Genomic DNA, 26,907 nt, shown 5'->3' with positions numbered 1-26,907 from the left:
TAATCTAAGCCCACCGATGAAGCTGTGCCAGCCCTTGCACTCTTCCCGGACCAAGGCCTATCAGGGTGCAGCAATTTGAAGGTCATCCCAATGCACAGGGGGAACGGACTTTAGGGGAACGGGTAGTTTGGCATGTCCCCTTCACCCCGGCAGAGATCCGCACTATTCTGGCTGAGCTCCCGGACTATCGAGTCAATCCGAGAGGATTTGCTCGAATGATTGGACAAAACCAGTTCAGCTATGGTATGAGCGGGTCAGATTGTGCGCAGATCCTGCGGGCAAAGGTGGGCATGGAAGTGGCCAGTGCAGTGATTGCAGGGTGCTCTATAACCACTCATGAGGAGATGACTTCAGGGGGCAAAGAGTTTTGTGCACAGCTAAAGGCAAAGCTTCCAGAAATGTATGGTGCTACCTCTGCTACGGACATGATGAAGCTCACCCAGGGTCCTAATGAGGAAAGCGCCTGCTTCTGGCGCCGTCTCAAGCAGACGGCACTGGATGCGGATCTGGAAGTTGGACCTGATGCTCCAACTGAAGGGGTAAAGGTGACCGCAACGCACATTCTGTTGCGGGCCAAATTTTTGGAAGGCATCAATATCAAAATTCGGGAAAGGCTGGTTCTGGCCCGATCCGAATATAATGAGATGTCTATCCCTGCTATCCTTTCCACTCTTGCGGCAATAGAGAGGGAAATGGATAGAAGAAAACAGGACAAGGCCAAAGTTCTTATGTCCCAGACCCCACACGAAAAACCAAGGGATCTGGGTCACAGGAAGGATAGGCCCCCACCCAGGTGCTTCCAGTGCCACCAAACGGGGCACATGAGGAGGAGCTGTCCCCAATTACCTAAAGGTCGGTGGCAGTTCATTCCTGATGAGTCCTCCGCCCCTGTGACCACCATGGTAAGTAACTCCTATGAATCCTCATAGGAAGTTGACAAATCGTTGTCGGCCCAGGTCCATCTTTTTCTAGAGGAATTAAAATATCCCCTCCCTTGCCTCACCAACACCAGTGCAGCAAGAACCGTTTTGCGAAAACAGGACATCCAAGGCAAGGTACCCCTCTCAGGGGAAAGCCCTCCTAACCCCTACTAACCTCACTATCAAACGATGCACTATTCTTAACCCAGCTTCTCTTCTTCCTGTGTCGGAAGATGAGAAGGGGGGGGAGGACAGCAACGACAGTGCTGAATTTTGCAACACGACTAACAATACTAACACCTCTTCTGCTAACATGTCTTCTTTGTCCACTACTAACCTTTCTTCCAAAGGACTCGACTGCATTTCTTTGGTGGAACTGGAGTCAGCGGCGACACAACCCGTATCACCCCGAGAGTAGCGGTAAGGTTGAACGTCTTAACGGAATCCTTAAAAACAGGATCTCCAACATCATGGCCGATATCCAAAAACCTTGGCCTGAGTGTCCCCCCATTGCCCTCTATTCCATCCGGAATGCCCCTCGGCAACCACATGGGCTGTCACCCTACGAGGTGTTGTTTGGGGGACCTCCCAAAACAGGGTTGTACTTTCCTCAACAGTTGTCGTCTTTGCATTCACAGCTTACAGGTTACGTGCAATCTCTGCAACGGGAGCTGCAGAAGATACACCACCGGGTTTGAAAATCGCTCCCGGATCCAAATGCAATAACAGGTGTTCTTTCTATTGAGCCAGGTGATTGGGTCGTCCTAAAGAAACATCAAAGAACCGGACTCGAGCCACGGTTCACCGGACCATACCAAGTCCAGCTGACGACACCTACCTCACTCAAACTTGAGGGATGAGACAACTGGGTGCACGCAAGCCACTGCAAGAAGCTTTTCAGCTACACCAGAGAATGAGGGGTGTCATTTTCCTTTATCTTTTTGTTTGTATGTCTTACATGTGTGTGAACGGAGGAAAAGACGGCAGATACCCCAACCTTTTATTTAAAATGCATCTGCGTTTAGCCAGAACCGCCAACAAAACCAACTGTTGGGTATGCTCTAAGCCCCCACCCAGTCATCACATGTCCGCAATGGCCGCTGTTCATGCCCTATATGACATCCGCATCGGCATGAAAAAGCAAGGGACCCCTGGTCAGCCCCCACGTAGACATTTGTCGGTAGAACTTAATGACACATTTTTAGCAGGTAACATCAGTTTTAGCACCAATATTAGCTCTAGCCCCTGTAGGGCCCTCACCAGTCCATTATGGGTAACTGGACAGCTAGGCAGCCCTCAGGTGTGCTTTAACATCAGCTTTGGCACAGGTAACAAGTTTGTTGGGACTACCACCTGTGAGGAGGTATAACTGTCAATCTGACTAACCAGACTTCCCTTCTGAGTAACCACACTGACCGACCAGACCACATTTGTTGGAAGGACGGATGTGATGTGCAGACTGAGGGAGCAATCCCCCAGTCTGTGCAACTGTTGCTCAGTGCCAGAGGCCGAACGAGGAACTCCTCCTGCTCTGCTCTGACAGGTCCATATTATTTTCTGTGTGGTTCGGCAGCCTATAGAACATTTCCCCAGAACGCGAAAGGTTTGTGTGCCCTCATAAAGCTAGTCCCCGCATCCTATGTAGTGATGGATCATGAAGAGTTGATGGTCCACAAGAAGGTAAGGATGGCAGGGAGAGTTCGCAGGGAACTGTTCTCTGAGGGCGACCAGGCATGGGCTTGGTTCCCCTCATGGACAGGTTGGGGAATAGAACTTATGAAGCGCCTGAACAATTTTTCTGTCATCGTGGATAGTATGTTTAACGAGACCGTAGAGGCTGTCAGAGAAATTGCCCAAGAACAACGGCAGATGGGAATTTTAGTGCTTCAGGAGAAGATGGCCCTTGATTAACTTTTAGCCACCAAAGGGGGGTTCTGTGAGTTTATCGGAGAGGATTGTTGTACTTGGATAGAAGACACCGATGACAAGGTCCAGGCCCATATGGACAAAGCTAGTGAACTACAGGGAAAAGCTAGAGCTATAGCTAGTGAGGGTTGGAATCCGTTCAAGGGTTTAGGAGGATTGGGAGATTTCCTGTTCTCCATCGGATCTTGGTTGAAGGAAGTGGGAGTGTATATCCTGATGCTTCTCTTTTTCCTCTGCCTCTTATATGCCGCGGTGAGATGTTCCTGTTGCCTCATCGACCGTGTAAGCCAAGCTCGGGCAGACGACCACATCTCCATACCCGCTCCTGGGATCCCACTCCAACCACTGATCGGAGGAAGACCTCACCAACCAGCCACCTTCTCTGCAGATTACGTCCTGGCTTCCCTCTAATTTATCTGCCTGAAGACCACATTCTCCAAGATCTCCAAGCAAGCTTCAAGCCTCATCATGGTTTGTGTCTGTGATTTAGAAAACTGTCTGGGACGAGACCAGCCTTGTGTGGCCCCGTCTGCAGGGGCAATTTGAGAATCTGCTGCTGGATCTCCCCAGACCACCATGGGATCACAAGCCTTATTCATACCACAAGTCTGTTTGTGGTTTTTGCAAGAGTCTTCCTGTAGTAAAGGTTCCAACGCTCTTGTGGATCATTGCTTCAATCAAGCCTGTTTGCATCGAGTCTGCGTCAGGTCTTGTTGTTTCAGGTACCCCGTGGAGCTTTATTCTCAGGGACAACTACAGGAACTCTGGTCTAAGACCAACTCTTTGAGGTTTTGAGACTACACCCATCAAGCTGAAAAAGATCAAGAAGGGACACGAGGAGAATATGATAAAACAGGAGGGAATGTCATGGAAATTTTGTATTGTTGGTTGAACTTTAAATGTGTCATATATTTGTGTTATTCATATGTCTCTCGTGTGGCTTAATTAAAGCTCTGAAGGCTGCAATTGGGCCATGCGCATGTACAATGTATGTATTACAGTACTCAGCTCGGTAATGGATGAGATGGCAGATCTGCGCTTATAGACCGGCGTGTATACCACCACGGCATTCGATGCGAATGCCGTCGGCGGTAGGCCGCGGGCCTGTATCCACATATCAGCAGCATAGTACCACATGGACTTCATAACGCAAGGCGCCAAGCGGTGTGAACTCCGCGTGTAGGCTTATGCATATCATACAACCCATTACTGACCTGAACTGTATCTGGATGGATGTGTTTTAATATAGATCATATCGGGCCCATCCAGGTACAGACTGGTGTTTCTAAGGGATGCTTGTACAGAGAATGAACATACTGCTAGGAGAAGGGGAGGAAATATGCTCTCCATAGAGGGCTCATGGGGGGAAGGGGAGGAAGTCTGCTGACCTCAGAAGGCTCAGGGGAGGAAGGGGAGGAAGTCTGCTGACCTCAGAGGGCTCATGGGGGAGGACCAGTGATAGATAATAGGAAAAGCTATGCTCCAATCGGAATGTACATCCTGTGTCTAGGCACTCCCCATTGCATTGTTCTGTGGGAGGGGATTAACCTTATTCATGTGGGGGGCGTGTATGTGCTTGTAATAAAACCGGGGGGCTGAGTCTGAAGCCAGTCGCTATGTGAATTCAAACATCATCCTGAGAGTGTCACCTGATCATTCTAGGGTAACGGAGCTCCAATTTCCCACATTTCAACAGAAGCTAACCCAGTTGGATGGGCAGGAATCGTGTAGTTTAGCTGCAGTTGTGGTAAGCGAGATTCGCACAGCTTTATGGGGGATTTCTGCGCATCCAACTGCGAGTACTCACGGTAAGGAGAAATTCGTTAAAGCGAATTTCCAAGACAGTTGTACTTCCAGTCCCCCAATGCCAGCACGCACACAGTACCCCAAACAAATTGTCCCAAACATAGCATTACTTACCCAGCCAACCTCTGCCTCTCTCGTAGAACATACCCGCCGCTGGGGAGAAGTAAGGGCTGGTCTTTCTCCCTGAAGTCCTCTCAGCCGCTGGAGAGAAGACTGTCATGGAAATTTTGTATTTACAGGTTGAACTTTAAATGTGTCATATATTAGTGTTATTCATATGTCTCTCGTGTGGCTTAATTAAAGCTCTGAAGGCTGCAATTGGGCCATGCGCATTTTGCGATGTATGTAATACAGTACTCAGCTTGGTAATGGATGAGATGGAAGATCTGTGCTTATAGACCGGCGTGTATACCACCACGGCATTCGATGCGAATGCCGCCGGCGGTAGGCCACGGGCCTGTATCCACATATCAGCAGCATAGTACCACATGGACTTCGTACCGCAAGGCGCCAAGCAGTGCGAACTCCGTGTGTAGGCTCATGTATAGCTTACAAGCCATTACCGACCTGAACTGTATCTGGATGGATTTGTTTTAATAAAGATCGTATCGGGCCCATTCAGATACAGACTGACACTGTTTAATCTAGGGGATGCTTGTACAGAGAATGGACATACTAGTAGGAGCTAATAGCATGTAAATGATGGGAAGCCTGCTCTCCACAGAGAGCTCACCATGGGAAAGGGGGAGGGGAGAACTGGTTTCCAGTATAGATAAAAGGAAAGGCTATGCTCCAATCAGGATGTACATTCTGTGTATAGACACTCCCCACTGCATTGTTCTGTGGGAGGGGATTGACCTGACACCCCCCCCCCCCCTGCGTGGGGGTGTTTGTAATAAAACCAGAGGCTGAGAATGAAAACTTTCTCTATGTGAATTCCAACAGCAACCTGAGAGTGTTGTGTGATCATTCCTAGGTAACTGGAGCTCCATTTCCCCACATCTCGGGATAGCTAACCCAGTTGGAGTTGCAGGAATCATGGAGTTTAGCTGCAGTCGTGGTAAGCGAAATTCGCACAGCTTTATGGGGGATTGCTGCGCATCCAACTACAAGTACTCACGGTAAGGAGAAATTTGTTAAAAGCGAATTTCCAAGACAAGACAGGGTGGCTGGGCCAACTCCATCATGCTGTGGGGGATCTGGGCCGACTGCCCAGCATCCCTGGGGTATCCAGGTGGTGACTGTAGTTGCTCTGCAGCCAGCGACGCTCTGTCCTGTTGCCAGCACTTCTGCTGGGGACCCCACATTTGCTCCGGCTAACCGTAGGGGAGGGAGGCTGGCTTCCTCCACTCCCAGACTGTGGATCTGCTGCTGGGATGGAATTCCTCTGTCACTGTCACCTTGGTGCACAAATCCTGGCTTGGGAGGGAAGACATTTTCCTCCACTCTGGCTGACTGTGGGGGAGGGAGGACAACAACCTCCTCTCCTTTCTCCACCTGGGCCTCTGAAACTACCACAGGTGTGCGGCAGAGGTCCTGGACCCTCTGTCCGGTTGTCAGCGCTTTAGCTGGAGAAGTTTCTTTCACCTCCATAGCTGTTGCTGGCAAGAAATCCCATGTGCCTGTCAGTGGTGTAGGAGAAAGGCCAGCTGCCTCTTCTCTCAGGGAGACTGAAGCTGTTGTTGGTACAGGGTAGAGCTCAGCAATGTTTGGCCCGGTTGCCAGCTCTTCTCCTGGAGGCTCTCCGGCTGGTTCGTCCTCAGCAGAAAAGTCAATCAAATCCCCAGTCTCTGTAATTTCCACTGCTGATTCTTGGGCATGCTGCTTAACATGTTTTAGCAGTTGTCTGTATGCGCTTTCCAGATCCTGTTCTTTCATCAGCAGGTATTCCATATCTGGTTCAAGCTCTGAGACCGGACATAGCCTCTCTGTCTTCTCGCAGGTCCTCAAGGGTAGGTTCTCCTTTATTGTCAAACACAAAAAGATCTGTAAGGCTTGTCTTGGAAATTCGCTTTAACGAATTTCTCCTTACCGTGAGTACTCGCAGTTGGATGCGCAGAAATCCCCCATAAAGCTGTGCGAATCTCGCTTACCACGACTGCAGCTTAGCCCCAAGATTCCTGCGCCCCCAACTGGGTTAGCTCTGTTGAGATGTGGGGAATTGGAGCTCCGTTACCTGGAATAATCACACGACACTCTCAGGTTGCTGTTGGAATTCACATAGAGGAAGTTTTCATTCTCACCCTCTGGTTTTATTACAAACACATACACGCCCCCCACATGAATAAGGTCAATCCCCTCCCACAGAACAATGGGGAGTGCCTATACACAGGATGTACATTCCGATTGGAGCATAGCCTTTCCTTTTATCTATCACTGGTCCTCCCCCATGAGCCCTCTGAGGTCAGCAGACTTCCTCCCCTTCCCCCCATGAGCCCCCTATGGAGAGCATATTTCCTGTCCTAGCTCCTAGTGGTCTGTAAATTCTCTGTACAAGCATTCCCTAGGTTAAACAGTGTCTGTATCTGGATGGGCCCGATACGATCTTTATTAAAACACATCCATCCAGATACAGTTTCAGGTTGGTAATGGCTTGTAAGATATGCATAAGCCTACATGCGGAGTTCATACTGCTTGGCGCCTTGCGGCACGGAGTCCATGTTGTACTATGCTGCTGATATGTGGATACAGGCCCGCGGCCTACCGCCAGCGGCATTCGCATCGAATGCCGTGGTGGTATACACGCCGGTCTATAAGCGCAGATCTGCCATCTCATCCATTACCGAGCTGAGTACTGTAATACATACATTGTACATGCGCATGGCCCAATTGCAGCCTTCAGAGCTTTAATTAAGCCACACGAGAGACATATGAATAACAATCATATATGACACATTTAAAGTTCAACCAACAATACGAAATTTCCATGACAGGCTCTTCCACAGCAATCCAGGGCCACCAAAGTCATATCCCTCAGGAGAGCATTCTGTTGTCACCCCTAAATATTCCTGTTCTGCGTACCATTGCAGAGCCCGATATCGGTTGTCCAGCTTTATCTCCAGCTGGACCAGCCTGTCCAGCTCAGTCACCGATTGCTCCTGGGGTCGTTCTCCCAGGAATGGCATCCATAACTTCTGATGGTCCCTGGCCTATTCCCCAGGGGTTGGATAGCACTTGCCCTTGTTCATACCAGCATCCTGGAGGGCTCCTCTCCAAAGCACCTCTCAAATCCGCTGCCTGAGCTCCAGGTACTCCTCTGTAGACACAGTCCTGGAGTATGTTGCAAGAACGGTCCGCAGCAGCCATAGGAACTCTGATGCCAGGTCCATATCTCCACTGGGGTGACTGACGTCTCCTTTCCTGATCTTGAATCCCGGTGGTGGTTTGGATGTGTTCACAGTTTGGAAGCATAATCCCTCCGCTTGCCACCAATGTAATGGAACCAGACCCCGACTGCACTAGGGTATTTCCGTTAGCCTCCCGCTTCCCTGTCCAAACACAGATCCACGGACACCACTGCTGACCAAACAAGACAAGACACACCAGTCTTGGAAGGAAACTAGGAAATAGACTGCTTTATTTTACCACAGATACAAGATATATACACAGGGCGGGGCAATACATTTAGTAAGGAGACACACAGCAGACACCCCCCCACCAAGCTAATACACAAACACATACATCCCATAATAGTTTTCTCCCAAGCAAGACACAATGGAACAATGGGACAACCACATGGCAGTGAACAATGAACAACCCCCACCTATACATGTCTACACAATAGCAGGACATTTCACCCGCCACCCCTAACAATCACAGGGTGACTTACACACAAGAAGGACATGAGCTGGGACAGGGGTCTTCTCCCCACCTCTCTAAAGTGAGCTGTGTTCCACAGGCCCCCCACTCAAAGTGACGCCTGTCAGACTCTTCCCTCTCTCTCCCTCCTCCTCTCTCTTCCCTCTCTTTTCCCTCCCTCCCCTCTCTCTTCCCTCTCCCTCTCTCTCCTTCTCTCTCCACCCTCTCTCTTTTCCCCCTCTCCCAACCCCTCTCTCTCCCTTCCCCATCTCTCTCTTCCCCCCCTCTCCTCTTTCCCCTCTCCTTTTTCTTCCCCCCCTCTCCTTTCTCGCTCTCCCTCTCTCTCTTCCCTCCTCCCTCTTTCCCCCTCTCTCCCCCCCCTCTCTTCCCCCTCTCTCTCTTCCTTTTCTCTCTATACCCCATTCACTCTATTCCCTCTCCCCCCTCTCCCTCTCTTTCTCTTCGCCCCTACTCTCTCTCTCTTCCCTCTCTTCCCTCTCTTCCCTCTTTCTCTCCATCTCTCTCTTCTTCCCCCCCATGTTCCCTCTTTCCCCTTTCTCTCTTTCCTCTCCCCCCTCTCTCTCCCTCTCTCTCTCCCTCTCTCTTTCCCCTTTCTCTTCTCTCGCTCTCTCTCTCTCTCTTCCCCCTCTCTCTTACCCCCTCTCTCTTATCCTCTCTCTCTTTCTTCTCCCCCCTCTCTCTACTCTCTCTCTCACCTCTCTCTCTCTTCCCTCTCCCCCCTTCCCTCTCTTTTCCCTCTATCTTCCCCCTCTCTCCCCTATCTCTCTCTTCCCTCTCCCTCCTCTCTCCTTCTTCCTCTACCCCCCTCTCTCTCTTCCTCTCTCCCCTTCTCTTCCCTCTCTCTCTTCTCTTTCTTTCTCTCTCTGTTCCATCTTCCCCTCTCTCCTCTCTCTCTTCCCTCTCTGTCCTTCTCTCATCCCCCTCTCTTTCCCTCTCTCTCTCTCTTCCCCCCTCTCTCCGTATCACTCTCTTCCCCCTCTCTCTTCTCTCTCTTCCACTCTCTCTCTCTTCCCCCTCTCTCTTCCCCCTCTCTTTTCCCTCCCCTCTCTCCCCACCTCTCTCTTCCCCCTCACTCTCTCCCTATTTCTCCCCCCCTCTCTCTTCCTTCTCCCTCTCCCCCTCTCTCTCTCTTCCCCCCCTCTCTCCTTCTCACTCTCTTCCCTCTCTCTCTTCTCTCTCTCCCCCTCTCTCCCTGCCTATCTCTTCCCCCTCACTCCCTATTTCTCCCCCCCTCTCTCTCTCTCTCTCTCTCTTCCTTCCTTCTCCCTCACCCCCCCTCTCTTTCCCTCTCTCTTTCCCCTATCTCTCTCTTCCTCCTCTCTATCCTCCCTCTCTCTATTTCCCTTCTCTCTTCCTCCATCTCAATCTCTCTCTTCCTTCTCTCTCTATACCCCATCTCTCGCTCTTCATTCTCTCTCTCTTCCCCCCTCTCTCCCTTTGCTCTGCCCCCCCCCCTCTTTTCCTTCTCCCCCCCTCTTCCCTCGCTCCCTCTCTCTCTTTCTCCCTCTCTTTTCCCCCTCTCTCTTCCCCTCTCTGTCTTCCTCTCTCCCGTCCTCTCTCTCTCCCTCCTCTCTTCCCTCTCTCTTTTCCCTCTCTCTCTCCCTTTCTCTTCCCTCTTTATCTCCCTCTATCTCTTCCCTCTTTCTCCCCCCTCTCTCTCCCCCCATCTTCCCTCACTCCCTCTCTCTCTGTTTCCCCTTTCTCTCTTCCCTCCTCCCCCCTCTCTCTCCTCTCTCCTCTCTCCCCTCCTTCTCCTCCCTCTTTCTCGCCCTCTCTCTCTTCCCTCTCTCTATTCCCCTTCTTTCCTCCCCTCTTTCTCTTCCTTCTCTCTATATACCCCCTCTTTCTTTTTCCTCTCTCTCTGTTCCCCCCTCTCTCCCTCTCTTTCCTCCCCCCTTTCTCTCTTCCCTATCTCTTCTTTTGCTCTCTCTCCCCCTCTCGCTTCCCTCTTTTTATCCCTCTCTCTCTCTTTCCTCTCTTCCCTCTCTCTCTTCCCCCTCTCTCCCCCCTCTCTTCCCTCTCTCCTTTCTGTCTCTCCCCCTCTCTCTCTCCTCCTCCTCCCTCTCTCTCCTCCCTCTCCCTCTCTCTTCCCTCCCTTTTTGTCCTCTCTCTCTTCTCTCTTCCCTCTAGCTCTCTCTCCTTCTCTCTGCCTCTCTCTCTCCCTCCCTCTCCCCCCCTCTCTTCTATCCCCTCTCTTTTCCACCTCTCTCTCTCTCCCCGCCTCTCTCTCCCCCTCTCTCCTCACTCTCTCTTCCCCCTCTCTCTCTTTTCCCTCTCTCTATTTCCCCCCTCTGTCTTCCTTCTCTCTCTATACCTCCATCTCTCTCTTCATTCTCTCTCCCTTCCCCCTCTCCCTCTCTCTCCTCCCCCTCTTCCCTCTTTCTCTCCCTCCCTCTCTTCCCCCTCCCTATTTCTCTCTTCTCTCCCCCCCCTCTCCTCACTCTCTCTTCCCCCTCTCTCTCTTTTCCCTCTCTCTACCCCCCTCTCTCTTTTTTCTCTCTCTATACTCCCATCTCTCTCTTCATTCTCTCTCTCTTCCCCCTCCCCCTCTTCCCTCTTTCTCTCCCTCTCTCTCTTCCCCCTCTACCTCTCTCTCTGTTTCCCCTTTCTCTCTTCCCTCTATCTCTTCCCTTTCTCTCTCTCTCCCCCTTCTTCCCCCTCTCTCTTATATAAAAATTATAAACTTTTCTCTTTATCTAACAGTCAAACATCACAATCAAAAATTAAACCAACAAATGTCCAAAACAAATAAACCCCACAGGTGTAAACAATTGTCCAAAACCGTCTTTTTTTCTTTCTTTTCTTCCAACAAGTCTCTTTCTCAATACCCGCAAATCCTGATGGCAATATACCTCAAAAAACAAAAACTTAACATAGTGTCATACCTTAAATAATAAATACACACGTGCCACTAAATGTGCAACATGCAAAAAAATAAAATATATATATATATATATGTGTTCACTCTGTGTACTAATATCTACACACAAGCAAATATTCCTTTGTGTACCAAAAATATACAAGTGAAAACACTCACACAACGTGTCTATTACACAAACTGTGAAAAAACAACATATAACAATGCAGGAGTGTATCACCACACTCTATATTCATCAGTGAACACCTTTAAACCCAAACCAACACTCTCCAACTCGTGTACTGATGGATAATTACCCTATAAGAAAAATGACAGGGCATAACACAAATCCGGGTTGACTTCTTGTCATTAGGGTCACATCCAGTCTCAGGGTTTATCTTCCATTTTCCTCATAAGAAAATCAGCCATTACAATAGTGAATCCAAAGATAACATCCTTTATTATAGCAACTTACATATAAATTTGGATGAAGCAGCTCCTCCTCACAGGAATACAAGTGTAGGCAAGTTAGGGAACACTGGCCACATGTTCCCACTTCCAAGATGGCCGCGATCGCACTTCCGGTCAACGTCGATGTGTCTGACGTCACGTGTCCCCGACGAGTTTCGTCACTTCCTATGACTTTTTCAGAAGGGTAAGGACGTCTATGCATCGACTCCTTATATACCGCCCTTCCTACACTGAAGGCACTTCAAAACCGCCATCTTGGAAGCTGGAAAACGCCGCCCATACCTGTCCACATTGCACCTTCATCTCATAGCCGGTTATCAGTCTCATCCAAATCCTGTACCTCTGTATTATCATCCACAATACAAAGCATACTATACAATATCCCATATATATAAAATAAAATTTAAAATATCAGCATACAAATAACTACATCTTAGCATACTATACAGATATACTTATATATACTCCTTACTCATATATTTTCTCTACCTTCCAGTCTAAAACATTCCTATAAATGTCATTAAAATTCAGTGTATATACAGTTGCAAGAAAAAGTATGTGAACCCCTTGGGATTACGTGGAGTTTTGCATGAATTGGGCATAAAATGTGCTCTGAACGTCATCTAAGTCACAACAATAGAAGAACACAGTCTGCTGAACATAATACTACACAAACATTAGATGTTGCCATGGTTTAATTGCACACAACATGTAAACATTCACAGTGCAGGGAGGAAAAAGTATGTGAACCTCTGGACTTAATAACTGGTTGACCCTCCTTTGGCAGCAATAACCTCAACCAAACGTTTCCTGTAGTTGCAGATCAGACCTGCACAACGATCTGGAGTCATTTTGGACCACTCCTCTTCACAAAACTGTTTTAGTGTAGCAATATTCTTGGGATGTCTGGTGTGAATCGCTCTCTTAAGGTCATGCCACAGCATTTCAATCAGGTTGAGGTCAGGACTCTGACTGGGCGTATTCTGTGCTGTTGCAGCCATTGTTTTGTTAAATTACTTGTATGCTTTGTTTCATTGTCCTGTTGCATCACCCATCCTCTGCGGAGCTTCAGTTGGCGGACAGATGGTCGTTTGTTTTCCTGCAAAATGTCTTGATAAACTCTGGAATTCATTTTCCCATCAATGACAACAATCCGTCCAGGCCCTGAGGCAGCAAAGCAGCCCCAAACCATGATGCTCCCTCCGCCATGTTTTACAGTGGGGATGAGGTTTTGATGTTGGTGTGCTGTGCCTTTTTTTCTCCACACATAGTGTTGTGTGTTCTTCCCAAACAACTCAATCTTTGTTTCATCTGTCCACAGTATATTTTGCCAGTAGTGCTGTGGAACATCCAGGTGCTCTTTTGCAAACTTAAAACGTGCTGCAATATTCTTTTTGGACAGCAATGCCTTCCTCTTTGGTGTCCTCCCATGTGCTCCATTCTTGTTTAATGTTTTCCGTATTGTAGATGTGTCAACAAAAATGTTAGCATGTGCCAGAGATTTCTGTAGGTCTTTAGCTGACACTCTGGGATTCTTCTTTACCTCATGCAGCATTCTGCGCTGTGATCTTGCAGTCATTTTTACAGGACGACCGTGCCTAGCGAGAGTAGCAACAGTGCTAAACTTTCTCCATTTGTAGACAGTCTGTCTTACCGTGGACACATGAACATCAAGGCTTTTGGAGATACTTTTGTAACCCTTTCCAGCTTCATGCAAGTCAACAATTTTTGATCGTAGGTCTTCTGAGAGCTCTTTTCTGCAAGGCTTGGTTCACATCAGACAGTGCTTCTTGAAACCAGTAAACCCAAAACAGGTGTGTGTTTTTTAAGGGCAGGACAGCTGTCAGCAACACATCCAATATCATCACACTGATTGGAGTCAAGGTTGGCTCACTCCTGGCTCCAATTAGCTCTGGGAGAAGTCATTAAGCTAGGGCCTCACATACTTTTTCCTCCCTGCACTGTGAATGTTTACATGTTATGTGCAGTTAAACCATGGCAACATCTAATGTTTGTGTAGTATTATGTTCAGCAGACTGTGTTCTATTGTTGTGACTTAGATGACGTTCAGAGCACATTTTATGCCCAATTCATGCAAAACTCCATGTAATCCCAAGGGGTTCACATACTTTTTCTTGCAACTGTATCTCCCTATGTGTATATCCATATATAACATCCCCCTAACGGATACACAATACTCCCTCTACTGGTCAATAAATAGAACAACCCCTATACTGATTAATTACCTTAAATCTCTCATATTTTCTATCAAATCCCAATGTAATTATACTACCAATATTTAAATACATCATCAAAAATGTATATACCTCTACCATCTTTACCCATACATCCAGACACATATCTTAACGCATAATAATTTCTTTTTAAATCTCTAATAATACTCTAAAATAAATTAAAAAAATCAAAAAATCTCAAATACACATCATCATTCCCATCATTACATTATCATCATAATTATAAAATTATAATCTTATGTTATATTACCTCCATATATCCACATGTTATTCATGAATCCATACAAACTCCTCTCAATACTTAAAGAATTTTTTATAATAATTTCCTATAAGATAAATATAATAACAAATTAAATCTAAAATATTACATCTAAAATATTAATAAAATATATATTAAAATTAAAAATCCGAAATAAAACAGTTCAAATCCAATTCAATATTTAAACCATTAGGCTTCAAAGTATTTAATTTAAAAATCCAATAGGTTTCATTTTGGGAAATGCCTTTTACCCTATTACTTCCCCTCCAATGGGAGTCCACCGTATCTATACCACAAAACTTTATTCCCCTAGGGTCAGAGTTATGAAATTCCTTAAAATGTCGTGATACATTATGGTCCTTTTTTCCTTTAATTATATTGACCACATGTTCTTTTAATCTGGTACCTAAATTTCTTTTAGTTCTTCCTACATATTGTAATGGACAAGGACATTCTAACACATACGTTACATACTTTGTGTTACATGTGATAAATTTTTTTAGATTGAATTCTTCTCCTGTGTGAACCGATTTACAACTCAAGATTTTTCTCTCCTTAATACCTGTCACTCTACACATTTTGCATTTTTTACAAGGATAAAACCCCTGTAGGTCAAACATCCTTGTATTTTTTTTAGGGGGTGAAATAACCCCCTTAACTAGTAGGGTTCTAAGATTAGCACTTTTTCTGTAAACAAACTGGGGTTGCGTCGGTAACACATTACTCAGTGTTTGATCTTTTTTCAGAATAGGCCAATATCTTTTAAAAATACCCTCTACTTCTTTATACTGACAGTTAAATTTTGAAATAAAGGCAAATTCAGCTCTATTTTTATCCTCTTTCGTCTTAATTTTAGCCTTTATCTTAGTTTCCCCTATATAATTTTTATTGACTTTAAATCTAGCTTTCTCTAACTCCATTGGGTTGTAACCTTTCATTATGAATCTTTGCTTTATCAATTCCGATTGTATAATATAGTCCTCTAATTTGGAACAGTTCCTCATTATTCTTGTAAATTGTCCGATAGGGATTCCACGAATCCATTGGGGATGATGACAGCTCGTAGTAGGAATAAATCTATTCCTGTCAGTTTCTTTAAAAAAAGTTTTAAAACAAATTCTGTTTTCATATTTAAAAATATTCAAGTCTAAAAAATTGGCCGATACCTTATCAATATTGCATGTAAGTCCAAGCCCATATTCATTATTTTTAATGAAATCTAAAAAAATCTGTAAATTCTCTTCAGTACCCTCCCAAATAATTAAAATATCATCAATATATCTTCTCCAGATTCTCAGGCCTTCCCATTGCTTACCAAAAATGTCCTTATCTTCCCATTTGGCTAAAAGGATATTTGCCACACTCGGGGCAAACTTGGCGCCCATCGCCACACCCCTTCTCTGTTCATAAAATTCCCCTTTATACCAAAAAAAGTTCTTGCTCATACTAAATTCGAGCAATTGAATAATGAACTTCCTCTGTTTCAAATGCAAGTCTGAAAATTTCTTCAGACCCCATTTGACAGCCTCAATCCCATCTTGGTGTCTAATATTAGTGTAAAGGGAATTGATATCTATTGTCACAAAAAGGGTATTCTGTGAGATCTCCATTCCCTCCAATAGATCTATCACATCACGACTGTCCTTTAAATACGACGGCATTCCCTTCACAATTTGTTGTAGATAAAAATCTGCATATTCCCCAATTCTTGAATGTATAGACCCAATGCCATTTATAATTGGCCTTCCCGGGGGTTTCGTCAAGCTTTTGTGTATCTTAGGTAAAAAATAAATAAACGGGGTTCTACAATGTGAAGGAATTAAATATAACACTTCTTTCTCATTTAAAATTTTATTCTCTTTAGCTTGATTTACTAATTTTTTTAACTGTTTTTTATATAAAAAAAATCGGATTTTTTAAAATCTTAACATATGTGTCTGAATCACTCAAAATACGTTCCATCTCTTCTTCATATTGTTTTCTATCCATCACCACCACCCCTCCCCCCTTATCTGCCGGTCTAATTACTACATTCTTTTCTTTTTTCACAGCATTCAAGCCCTGAAAAATCAATTTTTCTTCCTTAACCTTAGATATTTCTAGTCCATGGAGGTCCTCAATCACCATTTGCTTAAAAACCTCTATATTTTGGTTCTTCGAATTGACCGGATTAAATGTGGACTTGTTCTTGAGATTACTGTGAACAAAAGTTGATCCACTATTTATATTTGTCAGGGTAGTGGGTCCTGGTAGGGATGTAAAATATTTCTTGATATTAAGTTTTCTAATATATTTATGAATGTCAATATAGGCATCAAATTTATTCAAATTACCTTAAGGGGCGAACTTCAAACCTTTGTCAAGAACCTTAATTTCATTATCTGTTAAAACCTTGGAACTGATATTATAAATACCTTCCCCTATGTTTCCTGCCTTTTCCTTTTGTTTTCGTTTCCCATCTCTTGTGTAAGATTTTCTATTCTCTGATACGGGATTCCTCCCCCTTCCTCTATTCTTGGGACTGGTCTGCCCTCCCAATCTCTCCTGTAAGGGGATGGCTCCCTTGGTTCCCTTTCCCATTGATATGGATAGTATGGAACCATTTGCTGTGGACCTGGGGGGCGACCTCTATAATTCCTCTGAAAAAATTCCTTTGAAAACCTCCTCTCCCTCTGTTTCCTCTAGGGTTATTCGAATATCCATTTCCATGATTATTTTTCCAGCCTTCTAATGGCTGAAATCTATTGTAAACTGGAACATTATATGTCTGAGATGATGGACTATGGACTTTCCCATATCCATTTCCATTATTCCTTTGGGGTGTTCTTGACTGCCCCGGTTTTTTCTGAAAGACAGGCGCCTTTTTCAACATATTAGGGGGAACAGACTTCTGCATCACCTGATCCCCTCTCCCCTCTTCACTCAATGATCTCACTGGTGATGACTCATTAGACTGACAATTATTAGCTACAATCTCTTGCCATTTGTAAATCTTATTATTCCTATAATCCTCCATATCTCTGTTGAATTTTTTCTGCTTCTTTCTCTTAATTTCCAAATCTTTCTTATTCAAATGTTCATGTACCACTTTCAATAACTCATTATACTCTTTTTTATCTTTAAAAACTTCCACCTTCATTTTTATATCCGATATTTTTGACTCTACCATTGCCAACTTTCTTCTTTTCCTATCCAATAATAAATTTAACAACTGATTTTCACATTTATGGAAAAAACCCATCCATTCCTTTATGGAATCCTCATCTTCATTTAAACCATCATTAGGTCCCAGGTCCCATCTCAACCTCCTTGGGATAATACCCTCTGCCAAATATTTTTCAAAAGTCAGGATATCCCACCATAATTGTATTTTTTTTCTCCATACTATATTTCGCTTTTTTCATCAAAAATTCCAAATTATCATTTTTTTCAATATTAGTTGTTGAAAATATTTCTTCTACGTTAATCTTTCTATTATCCAAAAAATTAAAAACCTCCATAATGTGATCTACACCGAAAAACCAAAATATTAATTTTTACAATTATTATAATAATAGTAATCAACCCCAAAAACAAGTGCTGACCCTACAAATACCCCCTGGTATTGATACACATATATTAAAATACACAGCACAAAATCCCGTGTAATATCCCAGAAAAGTAATCCACCTCCACCCTTGAAGGCTGAACAAATAAAAATTATAAACTTTTCTCTTTATCTAACAGTCAAACATCACAATCAAAAATTAAACCAACAAATGTCCAAAACAAATAAACCCCACAGGTGTAAACAATTGTCCAAAACCGTCTTTTTTTCTTTCTTTTCTTCCAACAACAAGTCTCTTTCTCAATACCCGCAAATCCTGATGGCAATATACCTCAAAAAACAAAAACTTAACATAGTGTCATACCTTAAATAATAAATACACACGTGCCACTAAATGTGCAACATGCAAAAAAAAAAAAAATATATATATATATATATATATATATATGTGTTCACTCTGTGTACTAATATCTACACACAAGCAAATATTCCTTTGTGTACCAAAAATATACAAGTGAAAACACTCACACAACGTGTCTATTACACAAACTGTGAAAAAACAACATATAACAATGCAGGAGTGTATCACCACACTCTATATTCATCAGTGAACACCTTTAAACCCAAACCAACACTCTCCAACTCGTGTACTGATGGATAATTACCCTATAAGAAAAATGACAGGGCATAACACAAATCCGGGTTGACTTCTTGTCATTAGGGTCACATCCAGTCTCAGGGTTTATCTTCCATTTTCCTCATAAGAAAATCAGCCATTACAATAGTGAATCCAAAGATAACATCCTTTATTATAGCAACTTACATATAAATTTGGATGAAGCAGCTCCTCCTCACAGGAATACAAGTGTAGGCAAGTTAGGGAACACTGGCCACATGTTCCCACTTCCAAGATGGCCGCGATCGCACTTCCGGTCAACGTCGATGCGTCTGACGTCACGTGTTCCTGACGCGTTTCGTCACTTCCTATGACTTTTTCAGAAGGGTAAGGACGTCTATGCATCGACTCCTTATATACCGCCCTTCCTACACTGAAGGCACTTCAAAACCGCCATCTTGGAAGCTGGAAAACGCCGCCCATACCTGTCCACATTGCACCTTACTTCATCTCATAGCCGTTTATCAATCTCATCCAAATCCTGTACCTCTGTATTATCATCCACAATACAAAGCATACTATACAATATCCCATATATATAAAATAAAATTTAAAATATCAGCATACAAATAACTACATCTTAGCATACTATACAGATATACATATATATACTCCTTACTCATATATTTTCCCTACCTTCCAGTCTAAAACATTCCTATAAATGTCATTAAAATTCAGTGTATATATCTCCCTGTGTTTATATACATATCCATATATAACATCCCCCTAACGAATACACAATACTCCCTCTACTAGTCAATAAATAGAACAACCCCTATACTGATTAATTACCTTAAATCTCTCATATTTTCTATCAAATCCCAATGTAATTATACTACCAATATTTAAATACATCATCAAAAATAAATATACCTCTACCATCTTTACCCATACATCCAGACACATATCTTAACGCATAATAATTTCTTTTTAAATCTCTAATAATACTCTAAAATAAATTTAAAATCAATCAAAAAATCTCAAATACACATCATCATTCCCATCATTACATTATCATCATAATTATAAAATTATAATCTTATATTATATTACCTCCATATATCCACATGTTATTCGTGAATCCATACAAACTCCGCTCAATACTTTTTTTTTATAATAATTTCCTATAAGATAAATATAATAACAAATTAAATCTAAAATATTACATCTAAAATATTAATAAAATATATATTAAAATTAAAAATCCGAAATAAAACAGTTCAAATCTTTGGATTCACTATTGTAATGGCTGATTTTCTTATGAGGAAAATGGAAGATAAACCCTGAGGCTGGATGTGACCCTAATGACAAGAAGTCAACCCGGATTTGTGTTATGCCCTGTCATTTTTCTTATAGGGTAATTATCCATCAGTACACGAGTTGGAGAGTGTTGGTTTGGGTTTAAAGGTGTTCACTGATGAATATAGAGTGTGGTGATACACTCCTGCATTGTTACATGTTGTTTTTTCACAGTTTGTGTAATAGACACGTTGTGTGAGTGTTTTCACTTGTATATTTTTGGTACACAAAGGAATATTTGCTTGTGTGTAGATATTAGTACACAGAGTGAACACACATATATATATATTTTTTTTTTTTTTTGCATGTTGCACATTTAGTGGCACGTGTGTATTTATTATTTAAGGTATGACACTATGTTAAGTTTTTGTTTTTTGAGGTATATTGCCATCAGGATTTGCGGGTATTGAGAAAGAGACTTGTTGTTGGAAGAAAAGAAAGAAAAAAAGACGGTTTTGGACAATTGTTTACACCTGTGGGGTTTATTTGTTTTGGACATTTGTTGGTTTAATTTTTGATTGTGATGTTTGACTGTTAGATAAAGAGAAAAGTTTATAATTTTTATTTATATCAGCAGCATAGTACCACATGGACTTTGTACCGCAAGGCGCCAAGCAGTGCGAACTCCGTGTGTAGGCTCATGTAAATCTTACAAGCCATTACCGACCTGAAGTGTATCTGGATGGATGTGTTTTAATAAAGATCGTATCGGGCCCATTCAGATACAGACTGACACTGTTTAATCTAGGGGATGCTTGTACGAGGAATGTACATACTGCTAGGAGCTAATAGGATGGGAAGCCTGCTCTCCACAGAGAGCTCACCATGGCAAAGGGGGAGGGGAGAACTGGTTTCCAGTATAGATAAAAGGAAAGGCTATGCTCCAATCAGGATGTACATTCTGTGTATAGACACTCCCCATTGCATTGTTCTGTGGGAGGGGATTGACCTGACCCTCGTGTGTGGGGGCGTGTATGTGCTTTAATAAAACAAGAGCCTGGGGTTGGACCTGGTCTCAGAGTGAATTCCAACTGCAACCAGAGAGTGTCGCCTGATCATTCCTGGGTAACTGGAGCTCCATTTCCCCACATCTCAAGATAGCTAACCCAGTTGGAGGCGCAGGAATCATGGAGCTAAGCTGCAGTCGCGGTAAGCGAGATTCGCACAGCTTTATGGGGGATTTCTGCGCATCCAACTGCGAGTACTCACGGTAAGGAAAAATTAGTTCAAAGCGAATTTCCAAGACAGTTTGATCCTAACGCGAATTCTTCAATAGCTAACCGAGTACGAGGGGGGAATGAGCTATCATGAACTAGCAAAAAGTATGCCGGCACATTTCAGGTCTCTCTACCGTTAAGAGGAACGCTTTTTGCTCGTTCGTGTGGCTAATTTCGCTCTCTGTTAGCTAACGTGAATTCCGCTTAGCAAGGACCTAGTTGTTCTAAAATCTTGATTTGTGGGTGAAAGACAAGGGTTTTTCTCTGCTGAGAGCAGCAGAGGGGTGGGTTTAGTTGGCTGGATTTGGTCAAGTTTAAAAATCTTTCAACCAAACATTAAACGGGTATATGTTTTAGTGGGTAAAAGTCTTTGCATAGTTTAGGTAAGTATTTGCGGGTTGTAGGTACTGTGGTAATTGCTCTAACCCCCTCCACATGAGGTAATTATTACAATGCTGAAAGGTTTAGGTTAATTGTTAACTGTTGTAAGACCTTTGTGTGTATATAGTCTGTGCAGTGTTTTGTCGGTACTACTGCTCCCAGCAAGCATGCAGCAGTGGGTCCTTTCTGTTACACGCGCATGTTAGTGTAATATGTTGGTTTTTCTATGTCTGTTCTGTGATTGTGCCAAATTGTGTTGTATGTGTACTGTATATTGTTGTGTAATTGTCCAGAGTATGTTTTGTCCAAAAGTCTGTTTTATGTAAGAGGTTAGAGGCAATTTTGAGGCTAGTGTCTGCCATGTGTTTTCTCTGGTGGTGTCCATTCTAGTGTCTGCCATGTGCTTTCTCTGATGGTGGCCATTTTACTGACTGCCATGTGCTTTCTCTGGTGGCCATTTTGTTGACTACCACATGTGCAGTAATCTCTATGCAATGTGCATGCAGTTTTCTATATGCATTTGACCCATTTTGTGTTTTTATTCCAAAAGTTGTTTGCTTTTAGCTTTAAATTTGCGTATTGCCAGCCAATTTAAAGTGTGTTAAGCGAGTTTCTCCCCCACGTGTTCCACATTTAGTGAGCGTGGTGAAGTCTGGGTTTTTGCACATAGATTTCTTGTATAGTGATAATGTTTTTCTTGTTAAAAGTAGTTCCTTATTGTAAAGCGGGTTTGTTTTAAAGCTGCTGCGTTGCGTGTTTCGCGTCCAGCAGAGTTTTTGTGTAAACGCTTTTAGGTGGTTGCAGCGAAGATCGCGTGTGTAACGTGAATCGTTTAGCGGCGCTGGTAGGAGTGATTTTCGCGTTAGCAACAGGGGTTATTTTTGGAGCAGTTTTTCGGTTCACCTCTGTGTAATTGTTTTACTGCGAAACGTCCCGTGTTTTCCATAAGGCTCCACTTTGTCCTTTTTAAAGGTTTTTCAAGTTGAAAAGGGGTTTTCTGTGTGTATTAGGGAAGTTTTTTTCTTTACACAATTTTCCTAAAGGTCAGTTAGCAGGCTTTCGGGCAACCAGTGACCCCCTAAGTAACATCCAAGAACCCCTCCTTTTGGTTTGACTTGTGTTAGCTACTGTGTGCAGGGAGAGAAAAGCCACTTTCATCATTGTGCGGTGTGGCCTGCCAAACACAGTGGGTGATGAGAACCACATAAATTGCGCTGTGCGAGTGGGCGGTCCAGGGAAGTGTAACGCTTAGCCTGGTTACCACAAACACTTTGGGTGGTCAGGATCACATAAATTGCGCTGTGGAAGTGGGAGGTGTGCTCTCAGTCTGACCGCCACTTGATGCGCTTCGGGTGATTGATAAGTATCACATAAATTACGCTGTGCTGGGAAAGTGGTGGAATCAGGCCTCTCGGTAGGATCCCACCGAGTGCTCCAGGGGGTAAACGGGTACCCGGACTTGGGATATATACCAGTGACTAGTCACGATGGGCAATAGTCAGTCCATGAAGAGAGAGGGGGAAACAGCCCTCTTCAGGGTGAGGACAGCTGCACAACTGATGAAGGTGAGTTTGTGGGGGAAGTCTACAGAACCCCTCAAAAGGTGGAATAAATGGTCGAAGGGTACCAGATGGGAAATTCCCCAGGAAGGTACATTTGACGCATGGAGGTGGGAAAAATTCATCTCTGAATTTGAACCACGGATGCAGGCGTCAGAAGTAGAGATCGCACAGCTATGGCTTCATAGGTCAATCCGATTAGGGAAGCAGGGCATACAGAAACTGGTGTCTGTCCGGAAGAACCAGGTGATGTATACCTGGCCTCCAGAGGGAATAAAACAGGAGGATCCAGTGTCAAAGGTGGAGGAAGCTCTTTCAGGGCTGACTCTACTAAGGCAGGCAGGATCAGGGTCTGCTGGGGTTCCCGAACAACCAACAGTGGGTGAGAGAAGTATAACTGCACCTGTCTCTCCTGCTAATGACGTCATTCTTGACATACCTTTCATGTCTTCTATATCTATGCCTCACCCTCTACCTCTACCTCTCCCTTCTCCCTGCTTCACCCCAGCTCCTTCTGTTTCCAACTACGAAGTCTTCTCAACAACCGATTTGCAGACTATCTGCGAATCAAGGGGAATAGACACCCGGTTAAGAAACAGGGCGGATTGCATCAAAGCGCTACGAGCCACTGATCAGACCCCTGCCCCAAAGCTATACCCTGATCTGAGGGACCTCAAACCTGAAGGTGCAGTAAGTGAGGTGGTTAATCTAAGCCCACCGATGAAGCTGGGCCAGCCCTTGCACTCTTCCCGGACCGAGGCCTATCCAGTCAGGGTGCAGCAATTTGAAGGTCCTCTCAATGCACAGGGGGAGCGGACTTTAGTGGAACGGGTAGTTTGGCATGTCCCCTTCACCCCTGCAGAGTTCCACACTATTCTGGCTGAGCTCCCGGACTATCGAGTCAATCCGAGAGGATTTGCTCGAATGTTTGGACAAAACCAGTTCAGCTATGGTATGAGCGGGTCAGATTGTGCGCAGATCCTGCGGGCAAAGGTGGGCATGGAAGCGGCCAGTGCAGTGATTGCAGGGTGCTCTATAATCACTCATGAGGAGATGACTTCAGGGGGCAAATAGTTTTGTGCACAGCTAAAGGCAAAGCTTCCAGAAATGTATGGTGCTACCTCTACTACGGACATGATGAAGCTCACCCAGGGTCCTAATGAGGAAAGCGCCTGCTTCTGGCGCCGTCTCAAGCAGACGGCACTAGATGCGGATCTGGAAGTTGGACCTGATGCTCCAACTGAAGGGGTAAAGGTGACTGTTGCGGGCCAAATTTTTGGAAGGCATCGATACTAAAATTCAGGAAAGGCTGGTTCTGGCCCGACCCGAATATAATGAGATGTCTATCCCTGCTATCCTTTCCACTCTTGCGGCAATAGAGAGGGAAATGGATAGGAGAAAACAGGACAAGGCCAAAGTTCTTATGTCCCAGACCCCACACGAAAAACCAAGGGATCTGGGTCACAGGAAGGATAGGCCCCCTCCCAGGTGTTTTCAATGCCACCAAATGGGGCACATGAGGAGGAGCTGTCCCCAATTACCTAAAGGTCGGTGGCAGTTCATTCCTGATGAGTCCTCCGCCCCTGTCACCACCATGGTAAGTAACTCCTATGAATTCTCATAGGAAGTTGACAAATCGGTGTCGGCCCAGGTCCATCTTTTCTAGAGGAATTAAAACATCCCCTCCCTTGCCTCACCGACACCAGTGCAGCAAGAATGGTCTTGCAAAAACAGGACATCCAAGGCAAGATACCCCTCTCAGAGGAAAGCCCTCCTAACCCCTACTAACCTCACCATCAAACGATGCACTATTTTTAACCCAGCTTCTCTTCTTCCTGTGTTGGAAGATGAGAAGGGGGGGGGGACAGCAACGACAGTGCTGAATTTTGCAACCCGACTAACGATACTAACACCTCTTCTGCTAACATGTCTTCTTTGTCCACTACTAACCTTTCTACCAAAGGACACGACTGCATTTCTATGATGGAACTGGAGTCAGCGGCGATCAGCCCGGTGAAGGAAGCGCCACTACTGGAAGCGAAAAATCTTTTTGTCGATGGGTCCAGGTACTACACCCAAGACGGTAAGCCACACACTAGTTGTGGAAAAGGGCTCTTTGAACGCACATATGTTGGCTCAGGAAGCTGAGCTGTGGGCACTGGCCAGGGCATGGGAGTTGCGTGGCCCCTTACGTGTGCCAACGCTAGTACCACAGCGAAGAAAATCCTGTCTGAGGTTGTGTGCCGCTGGGGTCTACTTGAAACCATCGAGTCCGATAGGGGGGTCACACTTCACTGGACAGATCTTTGCAGAGGTATGTAAAGCCCTTCACATTAACCAAGGGCTACACACCCCGTATCACCCCGAGAGTAGCGGTAAGGTTGAACGTCTCAACGGAATCCTTAAAAACAGGATCTCCAAAATCCTGGCCGATACCCAAAAACCTTGGCCTGAGTGTCTCCCCATTGCCCTCTATTCCATCCGGAATGCCCCTCGGCAACCACATGGGCTGTCACCCTATGAGGTGTTGTTTGGGGGACCTCCCAAAACAGGGTTGTACTTTCCTCAACAGTTGTCGTCTTTGCATTCACAGCTTACAGGTTATGTGCAATCTCTGCCAGGGGAGCTGCAGAAGATACACCATCGGGTTAGCGAATCGCTCCCCGATCCAAATGCAATAACAGGTGTTCTTTCTATTGAGCCAGATGATTGGGTCGTCCTAAAGAAACATCAAAGAACCGGACTCGAGCCACGATTTACCGGACCATACCAAGTCCAGCTGACGACACCTACTTCACTCAAGCTCGAGGGATGAGACAACTGGGTGCACGCAAGCCACTGCAAGAAGCTTTTCAGCTACACCAGAGAATGAGGGGTGTCATTTTCCTTATTCTTGTTATTTGTATGTCTTACATGTGTGTGAACGGAGGAAAAGACGGCAGATACCCCAACCTTTCATTTAAAATGCATCTGCGACTAGCCAGAACCGCCAACAAAACCAACTGTTGGGTATGCTCTAAGCCCCCACCCAGTCATCACATGTCCGCAATGGCCGCTGTTCATGCCCTATATGACATCCGCGTCGGCATGAAAAAGCAAGGGACCCCTGCTCAGCCCCCATGTAGACATTTGTCTGTAGAACTTAATGACACATTTTTAGCAGGTAACATCAGTTTCAGCACCAATATTAGCTCTAGCTCCTGTAGGGCCCTCACCAGCCCATTATGGGTAACTGGACAGCTAGGCAGCCCTCAGGTGTGCTTTAACATCAGCTTTGGCACAGGTAACAAGTTTGTTGGGACTACCACCTGTGAGGGAGGTATAACTGTCAATCTGACTAACCAGACTTCCCTTCTGAGTAATCACACTGACCGACCAGACCATGTTTGTTGGAAGGACGGATGTGATGTGCAGACTGAGGGAGCAATCCCCCAGTCTGTGCAACTGTTGCTCAGTGCCAGAGGCCAAACGAGGAACTCCTCCTGCTCTGCTCTGGCAGGTCCATACTATTTTCTGTGTGGTTCGGCAGCCTATAGAACATTTCCCCAGAACACAAAAGGTTTGTGTGCCCTCATAAAGCTAGTCCCCGCATCCTATGTAGTGATGGATCATGAAGAGTTGATGGTCCACAAGAAGGTAAGGATGGCAGGGAGAGTTCGCAGGGAGCTGTTCTCTGAAGGCGACCAGGCATGGGCTTGGTTCCCCTCATGGACAGGTTGGGGAATAGAACTTATGAAGCGCCTGAACAATTTTTCTGTCATCATGGATAGTATTTTTAACGAGACCGTAGAGGCTGTCAGAGAAATTGCCCAAGAACAACGGCAGATGGGAATTTTAGTGCTTCAGGAGAAGATGGCCCTTGATTACCTTTTAGCCACCAAAGGGGGGTTCTGTGAGTTCATCGGAGAGGATTGT

General features: G+C 44.8%; 1 protein-coding gene across 1 annotated transcript in view; it reads right to left on the bottom strand.

Moving 5' to 3' along the window:
* LOC149466026 (uncharacterized) overlaps nt 1-14,382 on the bottom strand; it is an 81,498-nt gene extending 67,116 nt beyond the window's left edge. The window contains exon 1 of the mRNA XM_089673067.1: nt 14,305-14,382. The gene's annotated coding sequence lies outside the window, so the exon portion shown is untranslated. The remainder of the gene's footprint in view (nt 1-14,304) is intronic.
* Nucleotides 14,383-26,907: the final 12,525 nt, after the last annotated feature.

Source organism: Staurois parvus, unplaced genomic scaffold, assembly GCF_062004578.1.
Source record: "Staurois parvus isolate SC_StPar_1 unplaced genomic scaffold, SC_StPar_1.0 ptg000134l, whole genome shotgun sequence".
NCBI classification, from domain to species: domain Eukaryota; kingdom Metazoa; phylum Chordata; class Amphibia; order Anura; family Ranidae; genus Staurois; species Staurois parvus.
Note: the sequence above shows the minus strand (reverse complement) of the source record. Positions and strands in the feature narration are given on the sequence as shown.